A 12,025-nucleotide genomic window follows, 5' to 3' on the forward strand; every position below is an offset into this window, starting at 1 on the left:
ATTCATTGGAAGGACTGATGGTGAAACTGAAGCTCTAATCCTTTGGCCACCTGATGCGAAGAACTGATTTATTTGAAAAGACCCTGATGCTGGGAAAGATTGAGAGCAGGAGGAGAAAGGGACAACAGAGGATAAGTTGGTTGAATGGCATCACCGACTTGATGGACATGAGTTTGAGCAAGCTCTGGGAGTTGGTGATGGACAGGGAAGCCTGGTGTGCTGCAGTCCATGGGGTTGCAAAGAGTTGGACAAGACCGAACTATAAACTAATCACACTGTATGGGAACCTCTCACCTTCTGAGATGGCCCACCCTGTCTGCGGGGTCTAGTTCTCTCTAAATGAATCTACTTCTTATCTGTTTGTCTCTTGCTGAATTCTTTCTGTGATGAGACATCAAGAACATGAGTTTCATTAAGTCCTGAGACCGGGTGTTTGACCTCAGTTAAAAGTGGGTTCGAGCCCCATTCCGGGTTCTGGCCAGGTTCAAGTTCTGGCCTATGGGTTCACGTCCCATCCGAGTTGCACGGTTTCAAGTGGATAGGGTGGGGGTTGAGAAGGCCCCGTGTTCTGGTAATAATCGCCATCTGTGATGGTTTCAGATTCCTCCTTCACATGTTGAATCTGCCCCGTGGGAGGCAATGGTAGGCATCGGGGGCCAAGAGGGCAGGGGATTGGTCGTGGATCAGCAGCCAAGTTACTTGCCTGGGGTCAGAGATGCTCTCAGTATCTCCTCAGCACCGTTGTCTTCTCCAAGTGCTGCTCTGTAATGTCTCGCTGCCACTTAGGGTTTTAAAGAGAATTCCCGATGCTCTGAGTTTGCACTAAAGCCCTGCAAAGCAGTAGGATTGCCCTGTTTTTGAGTTTTGAGTCCCTGTCAGGGTGCATCTTCAGCCATTCTCTCTGTGTCCTGCCTGAAAGGACACACAACGTGCCTCCTTTATGACAAGGCTAAGTGCCTTTGTCTTGGTCCCATCCTGCAATTCTCAAAACAACTCTTTATACTTCATATCTTAAAAATCTTACTTATAAATGTTTTGAGTTTCTGGATTTGCTCGTGTGATGCTATTTGTAATTTATTTAAAATGCTCAGCATGGACAGTGTGATATAATTATGTGTGTTAGTTTAAGCTACTCCAGGGGAAGATGGTTACTCTAATTACAGTGATAATCAGCTAGCATCATATCAGAAAGATCCTGCTCCAGAGGATCCTGTTCCATTTTCTGTATCATTGGTCAGCACTGAATTTGTCATTTGCCTTTCTACATTGCTTATTGAGTCTCTTGATTTGCCACGAGTGTTGTTATTTTTATAATAGAGTTTTTATCAATGGTTTTTCATTATACCCGACTTTTGAGGCAAACAAGCCTTTTTATTCGTCCACATTATATTGGAATTCATCCATATTCTCTTTAGTATTTGGATAGTGGGGGCAGGGGCGATGTTTCATGCCATTCCATTTCTATAAGTTCATTTCTATAAGTTCAGGTCGGTTCAGTCGCTCAGTCGTGTCCAACCCTTTGCGACCCCATGGACTGCAGCACGCCATGCCTCCCTGTCCATCACTAACTCCAGGAGTCCACCCAAACCCAAGTCCATTGTAATCAGCACTTAATCTTTACATTTTTGACTACATGCTTTTGCAACAAAGTTCCTATATATTGTAACTTCTCCTTTACTTCCTGGGAGCAGTTCTTCAGAGCTAACTGAGTGGCTGTCCTCTAGGCCATAGTCCTCAGGAAGTTCCTAGAATAAAACAACTCACAACCTTTACCTCGCGTGGATTTCCTCTCAGTCAAAGGTTTTGGCGATCATGAAGGAACCCAGAGTAGACGTCTCTCCTTTACCTGAACCCGACGAGGATCTGGAGCCTTAGTACTGATTTCAGGTCTCCTTGGCCTGCAGCAGCTTCAAGCAGGATTTCGGTTCCCAGCCAGAGACTGAAGTCAGGCTGCAGCAGTGAGAATGCTGAATCCTAACCCTAGACCACATGGCCAGTGGTTAATGACAAGGTCCTGGCCGGTCAGCTTTATAGAAATAACTTTCCACAAAGAGATGGAAAGAGACTTCCCCGGTGGCACAGTGGATAAGAACCCACCTGCCAAATGTGGGGGACACAGGTTTGATCCCTGGTCTGGGAAGATTCCACACTCTGGGAGCAACTACGACCACTGTGCCGTAGCTACCAGAGCCTGCGTGCACGGTTACTGAGCCTGCGTGCTGCAACCCGTGCCTGTGTGCCCGGACCTGTGCTCCACAACCAGAGAAGCCTCCGCAGTGAGAAGGCCACGCACTGCAACGAAGAGTAGCCCTTGCTCACTGCAGCTAGAGAAAGCTTGCTTGCGGCAACGAAGGCCCAGTGTAACCAAAAAATAAATAAAATAAAATACACAAAACAAAAAGCAGGGAGTCAGGAAGGAGTGAAACAAGTAACATGTTTATTAGGAGTATGTGTGAACAGACACACGGGTGGACTCAGAGTCACACCCTTGTGGTAGTTTAAATTGGTTTTATGGGGCATTGCTTTGGGTTCCCTCTTGGCCAATCATCTTGCTCTGCCTGGTTTTGATTCTGCGTTTGGTTTATCTCAGATCCTTCCCTGTGTGAGCACATATCCCTGTGTGCGTGCACATCTCTTCTTAGCCAAGATCGATTTCCAGCGAAGAGGCCTGTTATTAGGTTGACATCACATATTATGGGGTAGTGCCTCCTCCCTTTCTGACCCCTGAGGAGCCTTTCTGCACATGGGTAGTTGGGAAGTTCTTCTTGACCTCAAGCGTGAGTAATATGTGCTCTGTTTATCTCTTATCTGGGCAGAGCTCAGCTCCTCTCTGCCCTTGCTATTACTATTATCTTAAAGTCTCCACCAGAGGCAAAGTCCAGCAATTTGTCCTGTTCCTGTTGTTATTTCTATCTGGATGTGTAAACTATAAATGACTGGCTATAAATGTCTAGCCTGGAGCCCATTTATCTCCTGCCTCAACACCTGCAAGGGTCAATTATGTCCTCCCACCTCCTTGCTGGGTCCAGACAAATTTGGGTGAGTCGTTTCTGGGTCTTGGCTCTCCCAATTACAAGCGGACAAGTTTTATTCAGTGATGGATTAAAAAATACCTGATTCCCCACTTGAAATACACTGAGGAGGGTTTATGAAAGATACTGGAGATACCTGTATTAAAGGACACCAGGGAAAAGTGCCCCCAGTGGAAAGACATTGGGATTTGCTTAGCTGAAAGACAGATGGGTCTGGACTGGGTGATTAGGTAGGAAGCCAGCCAAACGTCTTTCCTGACAAGGGGCATCAGAAAGCCAACCTCCAACTAATACCACAGCCAGGTGTATAATTTATACTTGCAGATATTTAATAGGGTACTTCCCTTGTGGCTCAGCTGGTAAAGAATCCACCTGCAATGCGGGAGACCTGGGTTCGATCCCTAGGTTGGGAAGATCCCCTGGAGAAGGGAAAGGCTACCCACTCCAGTATTCTGGCTTGGAGAATTCCATGGACTGTATGTATAGTCCATGGGGTCACAAAGAGTTGGACACAACTGGGTGACTTTTACACATACATAATCACACACACAGTAGGGAACGAGGGAAATTGTACCCTAAAAATGGCCACGATGGGGCTCTTTTTGACATTTCAAAACTGGTGTTTTAGTATCTCATTAGGGAAGGCTGGTTGATGAAACAACTTTGCAAAACTCTGACCTTAAAGGAACAAAAATCCTTCTAGGAGGAATTTGCCGTTCTCCTTCTGGGCCTTTAAACTGATTTTTTAATTACTCGATTACTTAATTTTGGCGGTGCTGGGTTTTCATTGCTGTTGCTGTGCAGGCTTTTCTCTAGCTGTGGAGCTTGGGCTTCTCCTGTTGCAGAGCCCAGGCTCTGAGGCTCTCAGGCTTCAGTAGCTGCGGCAGGTGGACTCAGCAGTTGCAGCTCCCAGGCTCTAGAGCACAGACTCAACAATTGTGGTGTACAGGCTCAGCTGCTCCACGGCTTGTGGGATCTTCCCAGACCAGGGATCAAACTCATGTCTCCTGCATTGGCGGGTGGACTCTTTACCACTAAGCCACCAGGGAAATCCTACAATATTTTTTAAATTAAAAAAAAAAAAAAATTCTAGCTCATTTACGTTGTGTTACTTTCAGGCATACTGCAAAGTGATTCAGTTATAAATGTATATATTCTTTTTCAGATTCTTCTCCATTATAGATTCTTAAGTGTTAGTTGCTCAGTCGTGCTTGACTCTTTGCGACCCCATGGACTGCAGCTCACCAGGCTCCTCGGTCCATGAGATTTTTCAGGCAATGATACTGGAGTGGGTTGCCATTGCCTTCCAGGCGATCTCCCCAACCCAGGGATGGAACCCAGGTCTCCTGCACTGCAGGCAGATTCTTTACCGAGTGAGCTACAAGGGAAGCCCAATAGATTCTTACAAGGTATCAAGTATGTCTTCTGTGCATAGGTAGGTCCTGGTTGTTTATCTATTTCGTGTATAGAAATGGAGATCTGTTAATCCCAAACTCCTAATTGACCCGTCCCCCTCCCTCTGTGCCTCTGATGTAATTGTTCCGCCTGATCTTGGGCGTTTTGTGTTTTGAGAGTACAGTCTTTGCCATCTGGAAGGGGCACACACACAGTACATTTGGCAGCCTGTTGAGTAGACCAGGATTCGGAGCAGTTTTTTGGTCTGGCCCTGCAGCTTTCAGGAAAATCTGTTATAAGGGGCCTTTGTCATCTCAAACTTCGCTATACCCACCTGTACCATGGAAGCCGTTACTGTTTTGGGGAGTAAACATTTTGAATTTGTTATAGAACATCGGTTCGTGTGCCTGACACATAGTGAGGCCAAGCAAACAAATGTCAGAGTTTGGAGCAGAGAAAGGTTTACTGTTGGGCCAACCAAGGAAAGTGGATGGCTCAGGTTCAAAACCCCTGAACTCCCCAGTGATTTTGGGGGGAAAGCTTCTGTAGGCAAAATTTGGGGTGAGAGCTACAGGCTGTGTCATTTTCTTGATTGGCTGGTGGTGAGGTAACAGGCAGTGATGACACCAGGAGATCCTTCCCTGTTGCGTGCGGCTTTGCCTGTGAAACAGCCTTGTTTGGGATTTTTCCCTTTTGGACTAACCTTGGCCATTTATTTAGCCTCCCAGACCTTCCCTGAGTTCCAAAGGGCAGATTGACAGTCGCTCATCTGGAAGGGAGGAGATGCAGAGGGAGAGGAGGAGCCATCCAGAAACCACAGTGCGGCCTTGGGGCAGGGTCCTGGTTTCTCTCCAAAGACTATACAAAACTATACCTTTGAGTTGCAGGAACTAAGGCCCCACCCAGAGGGAGGGTGGTAACTTCAGGCTGAGAGCAAAATTCCTGGAGGACCGCCCTGATACCTCAGGACTTGACGGGTCCAAAGGCATTATACTGAATGAAAAGGCCAATCCCCAAAGGTGGCATGCTGAATGATTCCAATTATATGACATTCTCAGGATAACCAGCAATGTATTAGTGATTGTGAGGCGATAGAGATGAGGGTGGGAGTGGGAGTGTTTGAGTATAAATAGTGTTGCTTGGCTAAGGGTAGGACATGACTGAGCGACTTCACTTTCAATTTCACTTTTGCATTGGAGATGGAAATGGCAACCCACTCCAGTGTTCTTGCTTGGAGAATCCCAGGGACGGGGAAGCCTGCTGGGCTGCCGTCTATGGGGTCGCCCAGAGTCGGACACGACTGAAGCGACTTAGCAGCAGCAGCAGCAGTGTTGCAGGAAGGGGGACCCCTCTCAGGGCCTGAGAGTGGGCTCTTGCCTAACACTTGGAAATGAATTGTCCGAGGAGACACACGAGCTGACAAAGCAAAAGACTTTACTGGGGAGGGGCACCTGGGCAGAGAGCAGAAACGTAAGGGAACCCAGGAGGACTCATTAGCCATGTGGCTCGAAGTCTCGGGTTTTATGGAGATGGAATGAGTTTCCAGGTTGTCTCTGGCCAATCATTTGGACTCAGGGTCCCTCCTGGTGGCCCACACGTTGCTCAGCCAAGATGGACGCCAGCGAGGAGGATTCTGGGAGGTGGTGTCTCCTTTTGACCTTTCCCAAACTCTTCTGGTTGGTGGTGGCTTATTAGTTCTGTGTTCCTTCCCAGGACCTCCTGTTGTAAAATAACTCTCACAAATGGTTACCATGGTGCCTGGCCAGGGAGGGTGGTTTCAGTGAGTGTGTTCCCCTGACAATAGGAAGCACAAGGGAGTTCCTTTGTGGTCAGGAACAGTTCTGTATTTGGATCGTGGTGGTGATTACATGAATCCATATGCAATAAAATTGCATAAACTGCACAAGTATACATACTGAAGGAAAAGCTGGTGAAATCTGAACAAAATCTGTTGACTGCACCAACAGGATCTATTTCCTGGTTTGCGTATTGTACTGTTCTTGGTGAATTTAACATTCTTGCCTTGTCTTGGAAAAAATTCGGAGATGAAGCAGGGAGGTTAAGAAGGTAAAGTGAGAGTTTATTAAAGCAAGAATAGTCTATCAGAGGGAGCGCAGGCAGAGAGGTGAGGAACTGGTGCCCTGGGTTTCTTTGGAAAACCAGTGATGAGGAGCATACAAATGAAGTGGAATACTCACTGGGGAACGAGGGGTTTGCGGGCTATATTCCCTGCTTTTCATCCTGGCTCCATCTTCCCAAGGGGAATGATGTGGAAAGCTCAGCCTCTCTGTACACTGGTGCCAAGTCAAATCTTAGAGGCAGAGTTTTGGGGAAGTAGGAAAGGATAGCTCTATTACATTGCCAGGCAAAGTCAGACACCGTAGACTCCTGCCTCAAAAAATGATGTGTCCCAACCCAGGGAAGTTTGGTGACAGGTTTTATCACAATGGTTCAAGGGTGCAGGATTGTTGGCCTTCTAATATTTTTTTGAGCTGGTGGTGGGGGTGGGTTGCTGTGCTAAACACCATACACGGAGAAAGGAGCCTGGTGGGCTACAGTCCTTGAAGGTCAAGAGTCAGACACAACTTAGTGAGTAAATAGCAACAAGCAGCAGCATACAGAACTTCCCAAAGACCGAACCCACGCCCCCAGTACTAGAAGGGCAGAGTCCTACCTGACCACTGGCTTACCAGGGAAGTCCCTGTCTCCTAATCTTGATGAACTTGTGTGTGTTAGTCGCTCAGTCATGGCTGACTCTTTGCAATCCCATGGACTGTAGCCTGCCCGGATCCTCTGTCCATGGGACTCTCCAGGCCAGAATACCAGAGTGGGTTGCCATTCCCTTCTCCAGGGGATCTTGCCAACCCAGGGATCGAACCCAGGTCTCCCACATTGCAGGCAGATTCTTGACCATCTAAACCACCAGGGAAGCCTTGCTGAGCTTCTCCGGGACCTTTAGTCTTGCTTCTGGTGGTTTCTTGGCTGTCCCTCCAGTGATCAGCAACTGCTGGAATCTGGCCTTTGGAATTCAGGGAAGGTCATGGGGGCTGGAGTCTTGCCTACCAGAAATGGGGGAAAAAAAGCGCCTCCGTGCCTGAGAGCCCCACAGGGCTGCGCTCGGTCTCAGGACGGATTTTTGCCCTTATTTAGCTTAGATCAGAAGTATCATGGAATGAGTGCAAGATGGATACTTCTTATCTGCAAGGCTAATTTTATTGTAATGAGAGCATAATGAGCAAGGGGTTACCTTGGGCTGCAGGAGATTCTGCCTTTCCCCACCTTTGTGTGCTTCTGGGAATCTTATCACCCAAAATGTGTGATTTCCTGTCAGTCTGGAGGTTCCTGCTTTTCTTTGTTTGCCCAAGTCCTCCTGCTGTTTACAGAGATTCTTGATTTCCTGCCACCTGGTCCCTGTTTGCATTTCTGTGCTCCATAGTTCTTTTTTTTTTTTTCCTAGTTTCTTATTTTTGTAAGAGATTCCAACTGGGGGGAATTGGGTGAGGGGACACCGGACCGCTCTCGACTATTTTTGCAACTTCCTGTGAGTCTTTAATTATTTCAAAATAAAGCATTTTGAAAGTTTAAAAAAAATTGTATGCAGTTGAATACGTGTATCTTCTATTTCATAGCTTTTAGGTTTCCAATTCTTTGTTAAGAACATCTTTGCATATAAAGTGATACATGTTAATTCTCCTAATGAAACTGGAAAAAAATTTCCTTTATAAGAAAAAGAAAAAAGAGTATCACCTCCACTCCTGAGTTGTACATGTAGTTTCCTATACTGTTGTTTAAGATTAAAAAAAATTTTTTTTCGGTCTTAAATCCAACTGGGGTTTATTTTCATATATAAGGCACGATGTGATCCGGCTTTCTTTTCTTTGTTGTGCTGTGGCACCTATTAAAGAAATCAACCTTTTACCACTGAAACTAAACACCACCTAAACTGAAACAAAATTACCACGAATGTATTTCCGGATTCCCCATGCTGTTCTTCCAACCTATCCTCTTACTGACAACTTATTAAATTGCATTGGTGTAGTGCTCAATAAATGTTGAACATTCGTATGTTTGGAGTTCCTCACATTGCCGAAGTTCATTCTGCAGTATCCCTTGCTGCTTGGCACACACAGATGGGAGTGTGCCTTTGCCCAAGGCTGTAAGAGGAGGGAGGGAGAGAGGGCCTGGGCAGAGCCAGTTGTGGACACCCGTGGCGTGGCCTCCAGCGGTGCAGACGCAGCCCCTGTGGAGTCAGGAGTCAGTCCTGAGCATCCGCAGAGGAGCTGGTGGGTGGGCAGTTTTTGCTGAGTAGCCCTTGAAAGAGGCCAGGCGCTATTCCTGGTGGCAAGGGAATCTACATCTCTTGTGCTTCCAGATTCTTTTTCAGCATGAACTAGCCAGAGGAGACTGGGTTTTACGGCTGAGAACCCTGATAGATGCAAGGCATTTTAAAGTTTATTCTCAAAACTGGTACTCATGAGCAGGTTCCCCTGGCCCTCTCCTGTAGCCACCCACTACTTTTTCTCACTTCATTTTTTTCACATTATTTGTTTTTATGGTCTTTGCAGTTGCAGTCTAACTGGAATTGAATTTAACATATATTTGGGAAATACTGATATTTTTGCTTTCCAAATAAAGGACAGTTTTTCATGTTAGATTGTTATTCTGACCTTCAAAAAGACTAGTTTTCATTTGGCCTTGTATCTTTTTTGAAACATTTAGTTCTAGATATGGTAGTTATGGCAACTCCCTGGCAGTCCAGTGGTTAGGACTTGGTCCTTTCACTGCCAGAGCCTGAGTATGTCCAGAGAACTAATGTCCTGCAAGCGCAGGGTGAAGCCAAAAAATAAATAAAAGGGCAGTCTATTTAAGACTCCTGGCTTCAAAAGGTTCGACCCCTGGTCAGGAAGCTAAGTTCCCATGTGCCTTATGGCCAAAAACAAAACATAAAACAGAAGCAACATCTCTAACACATTCAATAAAAACTTAAAACTTAAAAAAGTGGACAAAAAATTGTCCACATTTAAATATTTGGTAACTTTAGTGGTGATGTAGTTTTTTTGTTTTCCATTTCCTTTTGTAGGTACTTACTCTAGTATATTCTGTTTTTGTGTTATCAGCCACTTTAGTGTATCCTCTTTCTGGTGCTCATAAGCTTTTTATTACAACCTCTTGGGTTTTCTAGGTATGCAATCAGGAAAAAATGGTTTCTTTCTTCTTTGATGTTGTACCAATTTAAAATTTTTCTTAACTGCTAACACGTAAGACAATGTTGACTAGCAAGTAACCCTGCCTTGGTTTGACTTTAATGAATCTGACATAAGTATTTCTCCTACTTTAAGTTTTTAAAATCTAATTTTGGAATAGTTGTTGGATTGAATACTTCAGCTTAGTATCATGATCATGAACTTTTTCTGCTTTGTGATTAAATGGTTAGATTTCCTGCTATTGGATCTGTTTAATTCCTTTGAAAATGTTCTGGATTTTGACTGCTGATAACAAGATGCCTCCGTTTCTGGCATTGGATGCCCCTTTCCTAGTTTCAGTGCTAAGGCAGGTTTTCCGCCATTGTTCCTTATCGTGGTCACTTCAGTTTTGATGAGAAGTGGGAATAGCTCCAACTATTCCCAGCAATATATTTTAAAATCATGGAAGACGGTTTAGAAAAGAAATTATTCATAATTCTAGTGTCTTAAGGAGCTCAGAGCTCCGGTTGATCTGCCACGAAGCCCTGTGGTGTCTCAGAAAGTCTGTAGCCCCGGCACACTTCAAGATGCCCTTGCCCTAAGCAGGACGCACACGGCTCTTCTGAGCCTGGGGGAGCAGCTTCTAGCAAAGAGCCTCGCTATCCTTCCTTGTGGAAAGGCTGCCACGCAAAGTGTGCATCGCACAGCTCCGAGGGCACTCTTCGCGCACGGTGACTCACTGTGTACCTGTGCGCATTCATCCCAACAATTTCCCACCAAACGTCGGTGGGACGACTTTAGGAAGCAGCACCAGTGAGGCTGTCCAGACAGCCTTCCGAGACCTGGTGACGGGTGTTACCTGGGACCCCTAGTCAGTTCTGGCACCGATAAGGACCTTGCCAACCCTGGCTATCTGAGAGCAGCTGTTTTCATCCACACCTCCGAAGCCCCCTCCAACACCCCCCACCCCCGCCGCTTGATCCTGTTACCAAAGATCGCGCTCACCCCCAACACCCCCTACTGGTAACGTTCTATTTCTTAAGCAGAATGGTGGTTTCAGAGGTGTTCATTTTATTATGCTTTATAATTTATGTACATGTTACATATATTCATTTTGAAGGCTTTGATACAATAAATAAAAAAGGAAAGCACACATACAAATAAGAATGCCATTATCATGGGGATGACCTTGAATCTGCTTAAATTTTTCTTCAGATTAGCCTGTTCATGAACCTCAGTATTGTTAATTATTAGGTAGGTAGCAAACATTTTACAAGCACCTCATATACCTGTCTTGATGCTAGGATTAGAAATCTTTTATTTTGAATAGTAATAATGCCTTTTAATTTTTAAAAGATTATACACCAGGGTAACTTCCCTGCAAATTGTTATAATCTATACTTGCAGTGAATGTGTGATAGCAGGCTATTAAGTTTCTTTAAGCCTCTAGGTCTTTAGAATTTAAAGCATCGAGTGGCAGAAATTTCTTTCAGAATCTATTACATATGTTAGCATCCAAGAGATTTTAAATTTCTGCTCAATGGGAAAAGCTAACCTGCCCTTGAAAGTGATGCTTGGCTGCATAATATACACGATATATGCCAACCCTGTGCCAGAAGACGGCGAGCTGTTCCTGATGGCGTGCTCTCCTGCTTCCTCAGTCACGAAACCTGAATGTTAATTTGGCCCGTGACAGCCCAGGATAGAGACTTAGTATTTCCCATGCCCCTTTGAAGCTAGTAGGATCAAGTGATTGCGTGGATAAGCCTGTGTGGTGTGAATAACCTGCTAAGAGCTCTTCAAGGAAGGGGGCAGAAATGCTGAGAGGGGGTTTCTAACTGGTGCGGCTATCTGCAGGCGTGACACGGATGCTGCAGGCTGAGAACGTGGAAGAGCAACACAGGAGGATGGACCCGGGTGCCTGGTCCCGCCGAGGGTCAGAGCAGCTCTGGACTGCTTTCTCGGACGGACATGAAAGAGAAATAAACTTCTAAAACAATGATGCCAATTTGGGTCTCAAAGGGTTGATGCGAGTGATACACTGCCCCTGGTGAGTTACGTCTACTGCTAAGACGATGGGGGCTGTTTCCCACAGACAACGCTGTGTCACAAACGGGGAGAGCGCAAGAGATGCTTCACTCTCAACACTTCTGCCTTTTCCAGTGCTTAAAACCTCCAAGTGCACCTATGGCTTCAGAGCATCAAGAACATTTGAAACATATAGAACCTAGAGTTTAGAAACATTAACAACATCAAAAAGTCACTGCCTCTTAGACTAGCTTAGGATGCGCAGTCAGTCCCCTCCCATAAGAGAATTGTAACGAGCAATTTAAACAAAACAAAAATGGCTTGTTTTATTTACAGTACTCAATGCATTTTACAAATAACATATTTGCATTCCCTAAGTCTGTTGGA

The sequence above is a fragment of the Bos javanicus genome, chromosome 14 (genome assembly GCF_032452875.1).
Source record: "Bos javanicus breed banteng chromosome 14, ARS-OSU_banteng_1.0, whole genome shotgun sequence".
NCBI lineage: Eukaryota > Metazoa > Chordata > Mammalia > Artiodactyla > Bovidae > Bos > Bos javanicus.